Raw genomic sequence first — 20570 nt, forward strand, 5'->3', positions numbered from 1 at the left:
GGGGGTGGGGGTGCTGGGAGACATGGGTGGGGGCCTGGTGGAGGCTGCCCCTGGTGGCTGGGGGGTGGGGGTGCTGGGAGACATGGGTGGGGGCCTGGTGGAGGGTGCCCCTGGTGGCTGGGGGGTGGGGGTGCTGGGAGACATGGGTAGGGGCCTGCTGGCAGGTGCCCCACAGTGCTGGGGGGTGGGGGTGCAAGGGGACATGTGGCTTGGCTGGGGGGCATGGCCATGGTGGATGGGCTGCCTGTGGGACATGACATGGGGTGCAGGGTAGTCCTCTGTGGTGTGGGATGCCTGCAGAGGTCGTGGAGGGGGTAGAGGGGAGACCTGGGAGGACCCACACTGCCAATTCACGTCTTGAACTTCCCGCACACCCACCACCCGCGCACCCCTGAAATCCACGTACCCAGGCCAATCGCGTGTAGACTTTCTCGCGCACCCCTGAAATCCACGTACCCAGGCCAATCGTGTGTAGACTTTCTCGCGCACCCCTGTAATCCACGTACCCAGGCCAATCGCGTGTAGACTTTCTCGCGCACCCCTGAAATCCACGTACCCAGGCCAATCGCGTGTAGTCTTTCTCGCGCACCCCTGAAATCCACGTACCCAGGCCAATCGTGTGTAGACTTTCTCGCGCACCCCTGAAATCCACGTACCCAGGCCAATCGCGTGTAGACTTTCTCGCGCACCCCTGAAATCCACGTACCCAGGCCAATCGCGTGTAGTCTTTCTCGCGCACCCCTGATATCCACGTACCCAGGCCAATCGCGTGTAGTCTTTCTCGCGCACCCCTGAAATCCACGTACCCAGGCCAATCGTGTGTAGACTTTCTCGCGCACCCCTGAAATCCACGTACCCAGGCCAATCGCGTGTAGACTTTCTCGCGCAACCCTGAAATCCACGTACCCATGGCCAATCGCGTGTAGTCTTTCTCGCGCACCCCTGAAATCCACGTACCCAGGCCAATCGTGTGTAGACTTTCTCGCGCACCCCTGAAATCCACGTACCCAGGCCAATCGCGTGTAGTCTTTCTCGCACACCCCTGAAATCCACGTACCCAGGCCAATCGCATGTAGACTTTCTTGCGCACCCCTGAAATCCACGTACCCAGGCCAATCGCGTGTAGACTTTCTCGCGCACCCCTGTAATCCACGTACCTAGGCCAATCGCGTGTTCTCTTTCTCGCACACCCCTGAAATCCACGTACCCAGGCCAATCGTGTGTAGACTTTCTCGCGCACCCCTGAAATCCACGTACCCAGGCCAATCGCGTGTAGTCTTTCTCGCGCACCCCTGTAATCCACGTACCCAGGCCAATCGCGTGTAGACTTTCTCGCGCACCCCTGAAATCCACGTACCCAGGCCAATCGCGTGTAGACTTTCTCGCGCACCCCTGAAATCCACGTACCCAGGCCAATCGCGTGTAGACTTTCTCGCGCACCCCTGAAATACACGTACCCAGCCCAACCGCATATGGAAACACCCGCACACCCCTGGAATACACGCTCCCAGCTCTGCGTTTGCTGCTGCCCTTTGCGCTGGGTTGGGGATTTTGATGGCTTTTCCCTGCGCGAGAGGCGTTCTTGGAGGCGTAACTGGCGCTGCTGCAGGGTCGCTGCGCAACTGTGCGCCACGGCTGGTTTTGGTGGCTGGAATCCATGAATACGCTGTGCGCGGAAATGGATTTTAGCGCACGCGGCTGGCGCAGGGATTCGCACGCGCACACTGTGCGCCAGCCGCGTGCGCCACTTGTGCGCTGAATTCTATGAATCGGCCCCTTAGTGTTTTAAGCATAATTCTGTCATTGATGGCTAGCCAGTTGTTGGTTCGTCTATGGTCGGAGAAATGCTCACCTTTAGGGATACCAAGGGCCGTTCTTAGGGCATTGTTTTGGAGGGTTTGGAGTTTGTTAGTGTTGTGTTTGCTAGTACCTAAGTAAAGTGCTTTGCAGTAATCCAATTTGGATAGAATTAATGCCCGCGCAATCGTGGTGCAGCTTTCAATGGTCAAGAATGGTTTACATGCGTAGATTAATTTACACGTGTAACTAGTTGTAGAGGCTGTGGCGTTAACTTGTTTGTTGAGATTGAGAGCAGACTCTAAGTGGAAACCTAAGGTTTTTACTTCCTTGGCAACTTTGATCGCAATGCCGTCGATGGTGATGGAGTTATATTGGTGAGAGAGTCTATTTAGTCTATTGGTGGACCCAATGGTTAGGAGTTCAGACTTTTCATCATTAAGACATAGACCATGGGTGGCCATCCATGTTTGTATGATTTAGTAGATTTTATTTAGGCTGGTATCTTCGTCGTAGTCTCCCTGGATAGGGATGAGGATCTGGGTGTCGTCCCTTGATCACTGTTCTTAGAGAGGCACAGCTCCACCTCACTGATGAGACCCGACTAGGCCGAAACATGTGTCTGGGGTTGCTGTTGGTACTCTTGTTCAGAGGAGAATTGCAAGGATTTCGGTGCTGGACTGACATTGGCAGGACAACGACTGATATGCAGATGTAAATTTCTTCTCTGTGAATGGGACAGTGAGCTAAAGACCTGGTTGAGAATCTCATGGGGGCCATGCACCCAAAAACAGGTCAATGGACTCCCAGACCGCCCTTTGGTCTTGAAATTGATCCTTGCACCCAGGGAGCTGGAAGCAAGTGGAGAGATTTCAGGGCTGGAGAGATACGGTCCCTGTACTTGAGGCCAAGGACAAGTCTTGCAGTCTTGTACTGGATGAGTTGTAGAGGGCAGATGGGTAGCGGAAGGCACATTGAGAAAGAGGCTGTTGCAGTAGTCCAGGTTAGAGAGAACCAGGGCTCTAGAGACTGTGAGCTTCTGGGAGAGGAAAGAAAGGGAAGAGTACCTTTGCGGAGGTGCAGGTGGTAGTGGGACTTCTTGGCGACGTCCGAGATGTGAGGATAGAAGGAGAGAGTGGAATCAAAGATAACACCAAGGTTTTTTGCGTCACAGCATGGCGAAGGAAGGGTGCCAATGAGGGAAGCCAGGGTGAGGGAAGGAAAGCAGGAGCAGGAGTCCAAATGAGAAGGATCTCCATTTTACTGGGATTAAGGCAGAGATAGTTGGAGGTGCACCAGTCCTGAATCGAGGATAGACAGTCAGGAATGAGCAAGAGGGGAGAGGAGGCTGAGGGGAGCCTGAAGGAGAGTTGAGTGTCATCCGCATTAACACTAAAAGTTAGAGGAGAAGGTAGAGATCAGGTGGGCCAAAGGGACCAATTGAGGTCGAAAAACCAGGGTGAGATGATAGAGCCCTGGGAACGCCACAGGTGGAGAGCGAGATGGCAGAGAGAAAGGAACCAAGCTGGACCTAGGAGGGGTGGTCCAAGAGGAAGGAGGTCAACCACTCTAGGCCCTGATCCGTGATGCCCAGGTTCTCAAAGAGTCCATTGATCAGGATGGCATGGTTGACCGTGTCAAAGGCTGAGAAGAGATCAAAGAGGATGAGGACAGAAGGAATGTTAGAACCATTCTCTGGCAGCTCTGAAGCCAGACTGATGGTCATGGGGACAACCAACAGACCGACTGTGGAGAGTAAGCTGGGAGATGGCCAGCTTTTCCAGGAGTTTGCCCAGCAAAGGCATGACAGAAATTGGGTGATAGTTTGCTGAACAGGTAGAATCGGCAGACAACGTTTTGAGAAGGGGGTACATAAGGGAGTGCTTGAGGAGAGAGGGGAAATTCAAGTGGTGAAAGAGTGATTATGGAAATCAGCCAAGGCTGGAGCGAGGGTGTCAATATGGTCCTTGATGGTTCTGGAGGAGCAGGGGAGCACCTGTTTGGACGACACTTTAATAGATTGGACTTGTCTAGACACCTTGTAAGGAGTTTTCAGAGAGGAAGAGGAGAAAGGAGGAGGAGAGGGAGAGTAGGCCAAGGCGGTCGTGAGAGGAAGCGGGAGAGGAAGAGGAGATAGAGGACACGATGTCCTGAGTTTTAGTGGTGAAGTGAGGGTAACATCGTTCAAACAGTAGACCCAATGCAAGCTGATATACGTATGCAGACCAAGACTGACAAATTGCCTCCATCAGAATTACTCAAAGGGATTTGTGGCAAGGTAGTATACTTACCATTAGACCTTAATGAAAATTTGGAAACACTAGGAGTAGGCCGCTCAGCAAAGCAATCTGATTGTACTAATTAATGATGTGCCAACAAAATACAAAAAGAATTGGCTGATTCAAACAAAGTTGAAGAAGCCCAAGAGTATCTTAAGCAAAACAATGAATAATACAATGTAGGTATGTAATAAAAGTTATTTGGAATTTAACCATTAACACATAACAATCAAAACACAAAACAGAATGATTGTGCAAAACATTTGGCACCTTGTTGTTTAAATTGTGGCAGCAGCAAAAAAGAAGAAGAAGGGACCCGGTACAACAGACATTTTGTAGTGGAAAGGGGACCCGGATTGGACAGTGAAAGGGAGGCTGAGGACTACTAGGCAGCACAGCCTCATGGGAGATGTGGTTTTTTCCATACTCAGTGTTTATGTTTTTACTTTTTATTTACACGAGGAGTTGAAGCTGTTTAAAAAAAAGAATTATAAGATTTCAAATCCTGTGGTTAGCAGTAAATTAAAGAAGTTGAAGCATAATGCTCGCTTCTGTGCCAATACTTCCTGCGCTGAGCGCTTGGGCAATCTTTATTATACACTAAAGAGGATGTAAGGCAACATACGGGCACTCTATGAAACCCTAAACAAACGAGAAGTTCTTCAAGAACTAACCTGCTACCACTTTACACTTTTTACAGGGTTTTCTGCATTTGATGGGGACAACCACAAGGTTGACTTATCTGAGTATCATTCAGGTAAAGAGAGTTAGACATTTCTCATAGCAATTCGAGGTAGGTCGATTTGACAACACGAGTTCTAGTGCTGGGTCAGATTTCTTCTTGTTACACGTAAGCGTTTTATTTTAAATTGTATTCTAGATTTAACCATCAAGGGTGCTTTTTGTAAAATGCATCTTCATATGTTTTTGTTAACTTAAGCGTCCTCACTTTGTGAACTAGCTTCAACCCACACAGAGGAAGTGATAGTAGAAGGGAATTGGATGAGCAATGTACCCATACATTACAAGAGAAAAGATGGAAAGTGGAAAGTCTCATTTTATATTAGTTTCTACTGACAATTGGGTAGAGCCACCAGAGCGCCACAGGACCACTCAGGTGGTGATAGTGCACGGGACAAATATCCTTTAACATTAACATAGTACAAACATATCTCTATGAAAATTTAGTTCATAAAGCCAGGCAAAGCACGTTTACATCTTGAGATTATTACTCTCCGCCCTTGGAGACTGTTCCCAGAAATCTGGGTTAGGACCCTCATGCTGAAGAATAAGCCTTGCTTAGGATTTTTAAAGGTGCCTTCTCAGTAGTACAGGTTGGTGGGGGCTGCATTATGGCTTTTCCTAATTGTCTCCTGCCATCCCTTCTGTTTCTCACTGGTGATCGCTGCACCGGAGGGGCCTGTCTAAATGCAGTGAGTGATTGACAGTCAGTTAGTGTGGACAGCACAATTTCACTGAGTCCCTAAAGGGCCCCATATATGAAGAGCATTGTGTGGGCATTTGGTATACAGAGGATCTCCAGTTTATGCCATGTACTTTATTAAAAGAAAGAGTTCCCGAGGTTCCTGGACAGGACTCTAGTGGCAATTGAACATGCAGTATGATGAGCGGCTCAACCCTGAATGCCCCACAGGAGAAAGACTGCTATATCAGTCAGCCTCAATACAACTAATGGGGAGCCCAAATGTTTGCATGAACTCCACCAGGAAAGTAGGAGTTTGGGATGTTTCCAGCATTAGAAGTGTGCTCATGTTGAGCAGAAATCTAAAAGAAGCATTGTTCTTCTTTGATTGGAGATGATTTTCAAGCAGAGTTTTCTGGCAAATCAAAGAGAGGAATAGATTGCTCGAACCAATGAATGATTCTCTTCTTGTCCCACTCCATGGCACCCGTCGTGGTAAAGGACCACATCCTGTAATCAAATTGAATGCACTTCTTGCCGTGGAATCTCAGAGAATTGAAAACTAGCATTGTAACTTTGTTTTCTGCCCACTAATTGAACAATGATTTTGGCGAAGCATTTTACCATTAATCCCAAGAGCAGCGGGATTAGATTGTCAAGAAAATGCATTTAGGACACAGCTTTTTAATTCTATTCCCTGCCTAAAAACAAAAGGGTACAACCTCTGGTGGACAAGTTAGATATTTTTAAACAGCCTTCCCATGAATTCTTATATGTCTTCTTCCCACCCATGTCCCGGGCTGGGTACATTCATATTTGAATTCCCCTTTTAATGCATTATTCCTTCAAGATGTTCTTTGCCTGAATTTGTGCAGTGACTCAAATTCTCTGGCCTCACCATTCATTATTTTGACAACGATAGGTCAGAGCCATATATTAATAAATGAGACATTTCTTCTTCGCCATTTTTGAAGGCTCTGAAGAATCTCACATGTTTCATAGGAGAAGACGTGGCTTCTGTCCACAGTACATCGTCCGCCATCAATTTTAGCTAGCCAATCTATGCTTATGGAACCATTCGTTGCAGACACATGCATAAAGCAGTAGTCTGAAATACAATTAGTAAACATAAGCTCATGCAAAAACACAATATTCAAATCCATTTTTTGATGGTCAGAAATAGTCAATAATCGAAAATCCCATTTTATGCAACGACAAAAATGGAGTCTACTTCGTGAATATGTCATCATTAATTACCTTAAATGCTTAATGGTCGTTCTATTTACTCTGTTAGGAAAGTCTGGCTTTAACCTTTTGGCTGTTTTATAATCCAGTTAATAGAGATGGATTTGACTTATGTTGACCAAGCTTCAGTATAAATAGAATGAACTTTTCAGTTCATGGACGGACCTTCCTGCTTTGCCAAAGAGCCACTTTAGAGCCATTGGATAATTTGCACGAAGCTTACGTGACTTTTGAAATGCTGCATGTTGCTGGACTGACGCCTGGGGTCTGCACGTGCTTTTATTGTGACCTAGATCATTTCTGGGGGAGGAGAGGGATGCCAGCCCGGCGTGTTCTCTGCATGATCATCCCTTGATGTTCAGCCAGGTAACAGCTTTTTATAAAGTGGACGCTTGCTTTGCCTGGTTTAGGTTTTGAAACAATGAATGAGGAAAATGGCTGATGAATCTAGTTTTTTTAGGTCTGTCAAAAGAGGGCTTGCTCTCTTGCAGACCTAACGCATTTCACTGTCACGTGGACCCTGCTGCTAATAAACAGAGTAAGGAAGCGTAAACTACTAATTGGTCCAATGCATCTCTCGTGGCTCTCTAATTGGTTGTGAGCATTGCACCCAAAAGAAGAAATAGTTTATGTGATACCACCATGCTTTTATTTAACATGCACTCTTTTCATGCCTCTCCCAGTCCCACCTACACAAACGGCTCATGGCACTTTCAATTAAATATAAGAGACATGTATCCACCTTGTTGTCCTCCTTTAGTGGTTCAGGGCATACATACAATGTCTCAGTCTTCTCAATTAAGCGTGACAGTGGGCCTCATTCCGAGTACGGTGGTAGCCATTGAGCAATTAGCTCTATGAATGCCTCCCATACCGGTACCGCCTCCGGTCAGACCAGGTGTTAAAGGAGGGACCCACTAAGGTACCTCGGAATTGGGCGCAAAGTGTTTACCGGCACCGGTGTCCTTACCGGTGCCGGTAATCCCTTTGCGCCCAACTCGGAATGAGGCCCAGTATCTTTGTTTTTTCACTGCCATTAGTGTCACTGCCCTCTCAGAAACAGCCATTACTGACAGTATCAGAGTGTTACCAGTGCTGGCAGCATGCAGGGCCTTCACTTTCCACCTGCCCATTGGTTCTCATGTTCTTTCTCTCCATTGACTCCATTACCAATCACCAACTCGGTCTGGATCAATCAGGTAAGTCCTGATTCTGGGATCCTCCACTTCCAACCCGCTGGTGTTCCTAATTTTCAAAGTACAGGTCCGTAAGGCATGGCTATCCAGTTGTTTGCTCTTATTTACCCCACACCCTCCAATGTTCCAAGGACCGTCTGATCCATTGACATTACAGACGCAAATGATTGAGGTGTGCATGGCATGATGACCTCAGTGCTCACCTACCTCAATTGGAAAGCCTTCCTGCTGTTTAGATTACACATGCTGCATGCACGGAAAAATGCAGGCAAGTGCAACACTGTCGAAGTGCCAGCTCAAGTGTGATCCCTCTCAAATGGAATCCATTATTCTTCCATACAGACATCTGACTCATATACACAAAACCTATTCTTGTAACTATGCCTCTCCCTCACAGATGTGCACTTCCCACATACATGCATGCACCTTTCTCTCACATGCACATATCGTATTTAAACACCCATTGTCCCTAACATAAAAACTTCCCTCTTACACACGCCTCTCTCTCTTATGCATGCATCACCTCCATTATGTACACACCGCTATTACAGACACAATCCCCCTCTCTTACATGCACATACATGTTTCTCATATAGACACACATTCCTTTGTCGCATATACATCTTGGATTCCCTCACATACACACATCCTCCATCCATTTCGAATGCAGGCACATGTGTCTTTCATACAAACTCTACTCTCCCTTATACACTCACACCTCCCTCTCTTACAAACACTCACCTACCTCTCGCATTCACACACGTTTCGAGTTCAGGTGCCCGATTCTGCCACATGCGCGCACACACACGCGCACACGCACCCACCACCACCACCTTCACACACATTCCACTCTCATGTATGGACCATTTCGCAACTGAGATGGAAAATCCTTTCACACTGTAAAGGATCCACCAGTCACTGTCTCTGATTGGTTTTCTCCATGTTTGGTCACCACTGCGTTTCCCGCCTGCTTGGGTCCCAGCATACTTTTGGTGCAGCTATGAATAGACTGAGGGATATGCATATAGCTTAGCCATTAAAGGCACACCACCCTGGGCTGCTGACAGAATCTTTTCCCTTTTATTAATAATATATGTATATAACATTATATAGAATTATAACATAACTGATCAGTAACACTTAGCCTGAGTTACCACACAGCAAACCAGGTGAAATCCTCTTCGTTGATGAACTGTCTCAAGAAATGAAAGTCTACAAAATTCAATACTCGGCCATGACAACTCCTGAGGTTCCTGCTGAAGCTTCTCAACTGTAGGCTAAACAGGGATGGAAAATCTACACTTCTTAAATTAAATCAAGATTTTCCCCTTACAGATGCCTTGCAAATGTATTGCAAGCCATTGACGTAAATATTTTTCAGCTTTAGCGTTCCCTAAAGACCAATTTCAAAGCATTGCTAATCAGTCTGATAAAATAATGAGCAATAGAACCACTGGATCAGAAATAGGACGTGATGGCTCTTAGAATGTCACAAGAAACTGTGAACAAGCCACTTCCCTGACATCAACCGTCATGGCATTGTGATATTTCAAATATTTGACTTCCCAGAGGCCCAGTGTAGTTTGAGGTGTTTACTTCTGGGTGGGTTGTATGTCAAAAGGTGGTCCCTTACTTCATAGCCTGGAAGAAAGGGATTTAAATAATTAGGCACAGGGACATAATCAAGGGGCTTCAAAGATATAGAAAGGAGACTTGATGGCCCCTGATTGGTCACATACGCCACTGGAGTGCATGCTATACTGCAGTGCCTTTCTGAGATGATCTCAACCAGTATTAACTGGAGATTCTTTTCCTCTCCATTGAAGGGCTGAGCGCTTATCAGATGAAAGGGAACAGATGTCCTTCTGAAAGTAATGCTGTGTAGCTTGTCCCAGCCCTGAGGAAAGAAAAGTTGTATGGAGCCTGCCGTCCTCTTCCTACCTGCCAAGCCTACCCTCTGTGCTCTGACAAAAAGAGCCTGGAGGCAATGGGAGAGAGAGGTACAGTTCCAGTTGACTATTCGTTTTAAGATGGCAAATAAAAATACTGAATTGCGTTTAAGTTGTATCTCCTCAGCAATCATAGTTGAAAGAGGATGGAGGCGTCTATATAAAGTCTGCCCCCCCTCCCCGCTAAGCTTTACTGACCGCATCACGTTCGACTAAACACGCAATGCGCCATCCCTTCTCGTTATCACCTCAAGTAAAAATTTAGAGGTAATCGCACACAATTCCCTACCCAACAACTTAAATTAAAACAAGCCAACTGAGAAGGAAAAAGAGGAGGAGGTCTCGCTGTTTAATACAAAGACCAGATAAAGATGACAACAGCACAACCACTGCACATCCCAAACTGCGAATCACTCCTTCTACACTTAGGGCTTCATTACACGGACGGCGGTGGACCAAGGTGCTACTAGCACCTTGGTCCATGCCGGTAAAATACTGGCACCGCCTTGGTGGAAAGTGGAATTACCGCACTATTCCAAGGTTGGTGGGGCGATAATTCCCCCTTCCCCCATTGCCCTTCCCCATTCCCATTTTTGCCCCATAGGGCTTTATTGGAATGGGGAAGGCGCTAATTACGGTACGGCAAATTGCGGTACCGTAATTAGCTCCCTGGTCCCTTTGCGGGTTGGTTTTTAACACCTGCAAAAAGCAGGCGTTAAATTCCCCAACCCGCAAAGGGACCTCGTAGTAAGGCGTTAAGGGTTTACCGGTACCGGTAAAACACCGGTACCGGTAAACCCTTACCGCCTACCGTGTAAGGAGGCCCTTAGACTTAGACCACCAAACCAACCTATCATTCCTACTCTTCTACAGGCTACCAACATACAACCCCACTCTATGGACACACTTGAGAGCGCCATCACCAACGGTGTCAAAACATGATCACCTGATCATATTGGGAGATTTCAACATCTTTTTCGAAGAAGAAAACATGGGCCTCATTACAAGTCTGGCGGTAGCCGTGCCGGTAAAACCATCAGGATGCCCCCGGACCCGTAGGGATTTACCGGCTCTGGACTTGCTGGAATTACCGGGGCATTATAGCCCAGTGATCCAGTAAATCCGGAGCCGGCATTTTGTTAATCCCCATTCCCGTGGAGTCGCATAGGACTCCACGGGAATGGGGAAGTGGAAAGACTGGTACCATGTTGTAATGGTACTGGTGTTTCCGTGTACATCTGTGGCCATGTGGCGTTACGCCCGCCAGGTCAGATCCAGCGGGTGTACTACCACACGGCCACAGAACTCATAGTTAGCCAGTATAGAAAACGGTGCCGGTACAGTTTTACCGGCACCGTTATATCCGGACCGGCTAACTTGTAATGAGGCCCACTGACTCACCTAAAACTCTAACAAATCAGCTAAGAACAATGCCACTACAACAATTGGTGAAGGGAGCGACACACAGTGCATGCTACACCCTAAAAGAAATCTTTTGCAAAATAAACCTTGTCAGAACTGCACCTCCAGTGCAAATCCTCTGAAGCGACCACCTCATAATACTCCTCGTGATCCACCAGCCAATGTGAATGCTAGATTACCTCCCCAAAAATCCTCCAATTCAGAAAAGAAACTGGAAACACACAAATATTGCTGAGCTAAACACCATATTGGAAGTCACAAAACCATCAATCCACGTCTTGGACTCATCTAAATTCAAAGAAAGGATGGAGGCATTCCAAAAATGTATCACAAAAACCACCTCAGAGCACTAAAGATACTGAAACAAAAATGGGGGAAAAACTAGGATCAACAGGTCTCCCCAACCATGCTTTCTGTATTCTCGGCAAGATCATTAATTTTGCTACCAGGGCTCTCTTTGAACTCCCTAAATTCACACCTACTTCCTCATACCGTCACCAGGCTGGATGGCTTATGATGCAAACAGGGCCAGATTTCAATTTCTTCTCCTGGTTTGCAAATCTATCCACGGTAAGGCACCTCTGTATCTATCCTTTTCCATCCAACTCTACAAGCATTCTCATAATATCCGCTCTGCCTCCTCGACTACCAATGTCGCTCTCGCCCTCTCTGTGTTTCCTCTCGCTTCAGCTCCTTCTATCTTCTTGCTCCACTTGCATGGAATTCTCTTCCCCGGGACATCAGAGAAACAGTCCACACAGATTTATTCAAAACCAAACTAAAAGCCTACCTCTGCACCTCTGAGTTACCTTCTTAACCTACCTCTCATCTGGGTTTAGGTTGATTACTGCAAATCCATTTGCTCGCAGGAGAATTGGTCAAATTTGTTTTTGACTTCTCGATTTTGCTGAATATTAATGTGGGTGAAGACCCCCACAGCCTGCCCCCTTATTGTCCCAACGTTAATTACTTCCCTAAACCCGTCCCCCAAATATATATGCTACAAAATATGGGCAGAAATCTGCGGCCCATTCTCTTGCGACCACATTTTCACAGTTTTCACTCGCTTCTAACCTGCCTATGTCCCTCACTTCCTCTGCCTCCGCTCTAACACTTCACCCATCATGGTGACATTGCAAGCACAACTGGCCATTTTGCCTACATGCTCTTAAAAATGTCAAATGTTAATTGTCCATAATCTGTGTATCTCCACTTATGTATTGTCCGTGGTGACTGTTCCATTTACTACCCTCCACAACCTGGTAAGAATGTCCCTCAACTCACCCCATTGCAAAAAGCTCACTGCTTCCCATCAAATCTGATTTCTTATCTATTGTACGTTCCTTTGTGAGCAAAAGAACATTTGGCCTCATTCTGAGTATGCTGGTATCCTGGCGGTCGAGCCACCAGGATACCAGCATTTAGTACATACCTTTACCGGCACTCTGTCCGGCGGCATTGCTGCTGCATTACGAGTGCCGGTGGGGCGGTGTTCATCCCCATTCATGGAGTCCCATAGGGCCCCATAAGGGGATTTGCCGTCATTGCCGGTGGCGGTAATGACGGCTTTTATTGCCGATAGGGTAACTGGCTAACCTCCAGCTTTTAGCTGGAGGGAACCCAATGTGTCCCACCAGCAGACCCATAGTTAGGTGATCTGGTAAAGTGCGGGTATCCACAAATACTGGCACTTTATTATCGGACCGCCCGACTCACAATGAGGCCCATTGTTCCTCCTGTATAAATAAATAAATAAGTAAATAAATAAATAAATAAATAAATACCAAGGACAGATATGACTATACAAAGTCAAAATACTCAAAGCAAAAAAGACATACTATAACAAACAGATCACAAACTCAAGTAGTACCCAGAAATAGATGTTCAACATGATCAATAAGCTTAGAAACCCAACAGCATGCAACAACACACCCACACCCACACCCTCACAAAGACTATGCATTGACCTTGAAGACCACTTCAGAAACAAAATGACAAACATGCAGCAAGTCATTAAGCGCATGCCCATAAACACCAACAGCCACCCTAACCAGCCAATGGCAGGACCATCTACAAGACTAAACAAAGCCCTTGGCCTTGGCCAGGGCAAGGGCTAAGGTACATGTGACAAGTTCAGCCAAACGGCTGGTAGGTAGTTCCCGCCCAGTGGCAAAGAAATGTACAGGGTCCGCAGCAGTTGGAGGATCCGTTCTTTCTCCTCTGTTCTTCTACAATTGCAGACAGCAAGGTACAGCAAAGGGCATCAGCAGTGACAGTGTTGTGGATCATCTCCCTCACTCCTGTTTGATTTTCAGGCTTTGGAGCTGGAGCAGCTCTATCACAATATACGCTGGGTTGTGGCAAAGCAGGGTACACAGCTATCTCAGCATGACAAGAGAAGGAGGGGCAAACAAAAGGAGGACAAAACAACAATATTACTAGGCTTTGTGTCATTCAGATCGCGCAAGTGCAGGGAAGGTGGAAGGGGAAAAGTGCCAGGGGGTGGGAGGGAGAAGTGCATTTAAATCAATAAGTGCAGCCAGCAGGTGGCTCATAAATTCAGAGAGAAGGGACTGCAGGGTTGCAGGAACATATCAGTAATGGCTGGGGGAGACCATAGGCAGTGCAAGGGCAACTGGAAATGCAGGATCCTGGGCCTGAGTTCAGAGGGTATCCAGGTGACCAGTGCGTGAACCAGACAGGTCATCATGGGAGAGGAAGAGAGAAAGCGGAAGCGAAAAGGAAGGTCTTGAGTTGCTTCTGGAATTGGAGGTGGTTCTGCTCAAGTTTGAGAGAGGCAGGGAGGCTGCTCCAGAGGTAGGCCCCAGCCGAGGAGAGAGATCTGCCCCGAACTCTCTGCTTGGAGAAGCATCTGTCCCTCAGAGAGTTGGAGGTGGATGAGCGGAGAGCTCGGAAAGGAAGATGCTTTGGAAGAGAAAGTTGGAGGAAGAGCGGTCCCAGACCCTAGGCCCCAGAAAGCCTTGTGGACGATGCAGAGGGTCATGAACTTGATCCGTGCAGCCACAGGGAGCCAGTGAAAAGATTTCAGTACTGGAGAGATATGATCCCTGGGCTTGAGGCCAAGCACAAGTCTTGCAGACGTGTTCTGGATAAGTTGTAAAGGTCGAAGAGTAGAGGCAGGCAGATTTTGAAAGAGGCTGTTGCAGTAGTCCAGCCTAGAGAGGACCAGAGCTCTGAAGACAGTGAGCTCCTGGGGGAAAGTGATAAAAGGAAGAATAACTCTGAGGAGGTGCAGCTGATAGTTTGACTTCTTAGATACGTCAAAAATGTGAGGAGAGAAGGAGAGGGTGGAGTCGAGGATGACACCACGGTTCTTAGCCTCACAGGAAGGAGCACGAAGATGGCCCAGAGTGGGCGGCCAGAGAGAGAGAGGAAATGAGGGAGCAGGTGTCCCAATGAGGAGGATCTCAGTTTTACTGGCATTAAGGAAGAGATCATTGGTGGCACACCATTCCTGAATTGCGGCCAGACTGTCTGGTATGAGAGAAGGAGAGGAGGAGGCCGAGGAAGGCCTAAAAGAGAGTTGGGTGTCATCTGTGTAACACTGGAAATTGGAGCAGAAAGTAGCCATACAGTGGGCAAGAGGTGCCAGGTATTGGTTGAACAGCCAAGGAGAGAGGCTAGACCCCTGGGGAACACCAAAAGTAGAGCGAGAGATAGAAGAGACGAAAGATCCCAATTGGACCTGTCTCGCTGTCAGAGAGAAAAGAGGTCAACCAGGCCAGGGCCTGATCAGTGATACCCAGGTTGTCACAGAGGCGTTGGAGAAGGATGGCATGATTGACCATGTGAAAAGCAGAGGACAGATCAAGGAGAATGAGGACAGAAGGGAGATTAGAGTCAAGATTGCAGAGCAGGGCTTCACGAGTGTTCAGGAGAGCAGTTTCCATGCTTCTGGCAGCTCTGAAGTCAGACTGGGGGTCGCAGAGGCATCCGACATATTCAGTATGCAGATGAAGCTGGGAGATGGCCAGCTTTTCCAAGAGATTTCCCAGGAAAGAAGTGATGGAAATAGGGCGATAGTTAGCTGGAGAGGAAGGATCGGCTGAGGGTTTCTTTAGAAGGGGCTGCACAAAGGAGTGTTTAAGTGGGGAGGGGAAGTTCCAGTGGCAAACAAGTGATTGCAGAAATCGGCCAAGGCTGGAGCAAGGGTGTTGATGTGGTCCTTGATGGTTCAGGATGAGCAGGGGAGAGCCTGCTTTGACGAGACTTTCATAGATCGGTCTTGTCTAGAAATATCATCAGGGGTGAACAGGGAAAGAGAGGAGAAAGGAGGAGGAAAGACGGCCTGAGAGGGGCCAGAAGTGCTAGAGGAGGAGGAATAAGAGGTAGAGGAAGAGTGGGTGGATAGGATGTCCTGAGTTTTAGTGGTGAAATGAGAAGCCAAGGCTGTGCAGAGGGCCTGGGGGGAACAGGAGAAGTAGAAACTGCATCAGAATTAGCCAGCGCCTTGCAGATTTTGAAAAGTTCGGCTGAGTTGTTAGATGCCGCAGAGATGCAGGTTTGGATGTAGGCTCTCTTCGTAGAGAGGACAGAGAGTCTGTACTGCCTTTGGAGCAGGTGGCAGGCCAGTTTGTAAGGGGGTGCACCTGATGCCCTCCACTTCCTCACCGCTGCCCTCCACTTGCGTTTAAGGGTGGCAAGGTTGAATCGTACCAAGAGTTGCACTTGGATTTGGGCTTCAAGCAGATCATCATGACGGGGGCAAGGACACCCAGAGTGTTAGAGATGGAGAGATGAAAGTTAGAGAGGGCTGCGTCAGGGTGTGGGTCAGCCAATGGTGCAAGAGGAGTAGAGAAAGTGGGAGTTAAAGCCTGAACTGTCACACGCTTCATTGGTCGGATGGCCGAGAAGGTAGGGTGGCAGTGCTGGAGTCGGCTTGGCCTGAGAGGTATAGAGAGAGAGGTGGGAGGAAAGGAGAAAGTGATCACTCCAAGACAGAGGAGTGGTGTGAGTATTAGAGAGGGGGAGGTCTGAGGAGATCAGAACATCCAAGATGTGCCCTGCAGAGTGAATCAGGTCAGAGGGAAGAATAGAGAGAGAGCCACAGAGGTTTCAAAAGAGTCCTGAAGTAGGGTAGGTAGCATGCAGGTGGATGCTCAGGTCTCCAAGGAGGAGAATTTGAGAGGAAGAGGCAAGAAGGGAGGAGGAGGGATCAGCCCACTTAGAGAGGAAGAAGGCAACCTGGCCAGGTGGCCTGTAGATAGTGGCCACAGTGAGAGAGAGGCCAGGAGAGATAGAGAGCCTACATGCCAGGCATTGAAAGGAAGAATAATCCTACATTGGAATGATGGAAGCAGTGATCCACTCCGGGAAAATCAAGGCTACACTGCCACTGGGATGGTTGGTTCTGGGTTCAGAGAGGATCTTGTAGCCATCGGGAAGGAGAGAAAACTTGTGACAAAGCTGGCCGTAAAACAAATTTCGATGAGTTTGAGTACATCCAAATCAAGCTTTTCCATGAGATGGCAGATGTCAGAGGCATGTTTGATAGCTGAACGAGAGTTGAAAGTAGCGATGTTGAACAGGTTGCCACATTTGGAGGACTTCCGGGGAGGGGTACAGGCCAGAGTTACACCCTGGGAAGTGATGGAGGTGCCCTAGGATGGGCAGAGGAGGAAGGAAGAGAAGACAGGGTATTCAGAGAGGAAGAGGAAGGTGCCAGAGGGGTGACGTAGGAGGGAGGCAACAGGGTGGCCAGGGAAGCAGCAGGAGGTGCCGGAGAAGTGGCTGAGAAAGGAAGTGGCAGAGGAGCCTGGGAGTGGTAAAAATGGATCGCAGGAGAGGAAAGGAGGTTGATAAGGCACGGGAAGCATCTATCAAAAAGGAGGAGATTGGCCTGAGGGCCCTGGACCAAGATCTTGCCATTTAGGTAGACATTAATGATGGTCTTAGAGGACTGGAAGGGGGCCAGATGGGCCTCCCAACTGGTGCCACCATTAATGGGAGAAGGAGAGAGAACAGATACCATATGGGGGGTCCATAGGCCTGGAGAATATTGTGAATGGTAGCAATTTTAGAAGCAAAAAAGAGAGCAGGACCACTTGCAGAATGGGTAGAGGAAATGGCGTTGTGTTCAGGAGGTGAGAGAATTGAGTTGAGAGATTATTGGAGGTGCCTAGGTTGAGAGGATTGAGATGAAATGAGGGAGAGACAGAAGTCACGTTTGGCAGAATCAAGAGTAGAGAAATAGTTCTGAAGAGCAGTGAGAAGAAGTTGGAGATCAGAGGAGTGTCTTGAACTTTGCCAAGTGCAAAGCTTTTTCTGGCATTGTTGTTTTCAGGGTGCAGATGAGAGGTTTAATCCAGGTCCATTAAGGGGAGGATTTAGGAGTGAGTATAGTATGAGGCTATGGAGAGGAAAAGGCAGCATAAAGATCAGTGTTTAAGTTAGTGAAGGCCTCTTCAGTGGATGGAAAGGTGAGGCCAGCGTAGAAGGGGAGAGAGTGGTATAAGTCAGACAGGAAGTTTGGAGGAGAGAAACCTGCACAAAGTAATAGGTGTATTAGATGGAGAGAGTGAGGAAGCGTGGTCGGAGGGAGAAGGCATGATAAAGATATTAGAAGAAGAGAGTTGAGAGGAGAAGACAATAAGGTCAAGGGAGTTTCCATTTAAATGGATGGGCAGAGAGGGAACAGAAGAGACTGAAGATAATGAGGTGCTGATCGGGAGGGAGAGTGTCAATTAGTTGGGAGATGGGGTCGGAGAATCGACCTACCGGACCTAGTGGCCGGTAGAGAGAAATACTATGTGTGCTATAGGGGCGATTGATTGTGGAGGTAGTGTATTCAAATGAGGGAGAATTATCAGGAGATAGGGGAGGAGAAATAGGAAGTTTGGAGGATTAAAACAGTCCTATACTAACCTTGTCAGTGTGGTGTGGTGAGTTAGTGAAGGTGTAGGCAGGGTCATGACAGGTAACAAGGGTTGCAGAGTCAGAGGGAGAGATCCAAGTTTCAGTAAGAGTAATGAGGTCAAGAGAAGGATAATGAGAAAGGAAGAAGTCAGAGATGAAGGAGGTTTTATAGCAGACAGACTGTTGTGCATGCCAAAAAGCAAGAGAAAGAGTGAGATGTAAAAGCATACCAATATTGAATCTGAGAAATAGAGAGGTGCTGGGGGTAGATGCAAGAAAAGGATGTGTAATGGAAGGTAGGGTTGGAGTAGGTTTTGTGAATACAAAGAGTAGTGAAGCGAGCAGAGAGGTGGCGTCGAGGAGAAGAGATTATAGGGATGGGAAGAGAGTTGAGATGTTTCTGAGTGGAGAAGAGTGAAGATCGAAGTGGGAGGGAAAGGAATAAATAGCATAAGAAGCGCATGGTGAGGGTGAATCTGAGAAGAAGCAATACATGGCACTTAAAGACAAGTAGCACGATGCAGCAAATCCAGGAGACAAAGACTCTGGTCAACAGCTGGTCCTAACCCTTCACTGTTCCTCCCTTAACTGGGACACACCTGGCTGTATACCCATAGGGAGTTCAGAAGGGATTACATACGCTCTCCTCACCTGATAACCTAGTCCATCAGTGGTTGGTCTTTCTGATATTATCCCTTGAGTTGCTGGGAAGAGGTGATTTATTGCTGATTGGTGTTCCCAGATGAGCCTCTTGGGGCCTGTGGCTGGAGATAGGGCTAATCGAAGATGGCCACCGGAAGTGATGTCACTGATTGAAGATGGCCACAGGAAGGGATGTCACCAATCCAAGATGGCCCCTGGAAGTGAAGCATCAGGCAGAAAGTGAAGCCAAAAACCAGAAGGGATGACACACAATCTTGTTATTTGATTGCCTAGTCCAGCAGTGGTTGGTCTTGCTGATATTGTCCATGGTGTTGCTGGGATGAGGCGATTTCTTCCTGATTGGTGTTCCTAGTGGAGTCTCTTGTGGCCTCCCGCTGAAAATAGGGCTGATCATAGAAAGTGTGGAAGAACAACAGGACTCATGAAGTATGGTTTGCAACATGAGGGATCCATTTGAGCTGACAAACAAGCAAACACAAGGCAGAGGTGGGGACAGAGCAGACTTGGTGGTTCAAAGGAGTTTCAGAGTTCTCAGCTGAGGAAAGTTCCAACTCAGATGAGTCATTTTCCATTGAAGCACATCACTGTCCATTCAAAGACATGCTGTCCATATAGTTCAATGCATTTTTAAAGCACACTATTTCTCATCATTCTTCTAATGTGAAAACAAGGCTATCAATACCCACATAAATGGTCCCTCCGTCACCTGCTCTTGGGGCCGGCATTGTCTCACTACATTTTCAGGCTGTCTGTACTGTTACACCGTGGTATGTCCATCATGTTAGAATCTGGGGGCCTACAGACCACTGACTCTGTGTTGACGAAATACTGTGTGCACCACCTGCATTTCACAGAGGGCCACATATAGGTGTGCAAAAATAATTTCGCAAAAAAGTCAACTAGTTCTTAAGAGAGACCAAATGCATCAAAGGACAGAATTTCCCACAAAAATTCAAATATGGTAGAACAGGGTCCACAACACAGAGGCAACAGCCAACATTCCAAGCATCACGGAAGAATCACGGAAACAGAGAGGGACAGATACACGCAGGGTAAGGTTGGATGGGTGGATATAGAGAAGGATAAAATAGGGTTAGGGAGCTTTGGGGTAGAGTGAGTGGGGTAGACAAGGTGGCTGTTATCGGTAGACAAGGGTGAGGGAAGATGTGTGGGGTAGGGAGGGATAGAGTGGAAAGGGTTTGGCAGAAAAGGGTGAGGTAGGAGGGGGTAAAGAGGGATGGGGTAGAGTGGGTGGGGATAGACAGTGGTGGGGGTTGACTAGGTGGGTATAGAGGGGTGAAGTAGAGCGAGTAGGAAAAGAGAGGGTGTGGCAGAGTTGGTTATGTAGAGGGGGTGAAAAGGGTGAGAGAAAGTAGAGAGGGATAAGGAAGGGCGATGGTCTAAGGGGGTGATTGAGTGGAATAGAAGTTAGTGACAGGATGAATCGGAGGGTGGTAGAAAGAGGTGAGATGAGTGGGTGAGTGGGGTAGGGAGGGGATAGTACAGGTTGGTCAGTGTGCAAGAGGTGTGAAGTAGAGGGGGTGGGGTAGAAAATGTCAAGATAGATTGGTGGGGCAGAGAAGGGTGAGGTAGGTGGACGAGTGGGAGTAGAGAGAGAAGAGGTAGGGTGGATAATGGGGATGGGTGAAGCATGGGGTGATGGAGTAAACTGGGTTGAGTTAGGGTAGTTGAGTGTGGGTTAGTAAGGTGAAAATGTCAG

The sequence above is a fragment of the Ambystoma mexicanum genome, chromosome 1q (genome assembly GCF_040938575.1).
Source record: "Ambystoma mexicanum isolate Mex_15411 chromosome 1q, UKY_AmexF1_1, whole genome shotgun sequence".
Classification (NCBI taxonomy): domain Eukaryota; kingdom Metazoa; phylum Chordata; class Amphibia; order Caudata; family Ambystomatidae; genus Ambystoma; species Ambystoma mexicanum.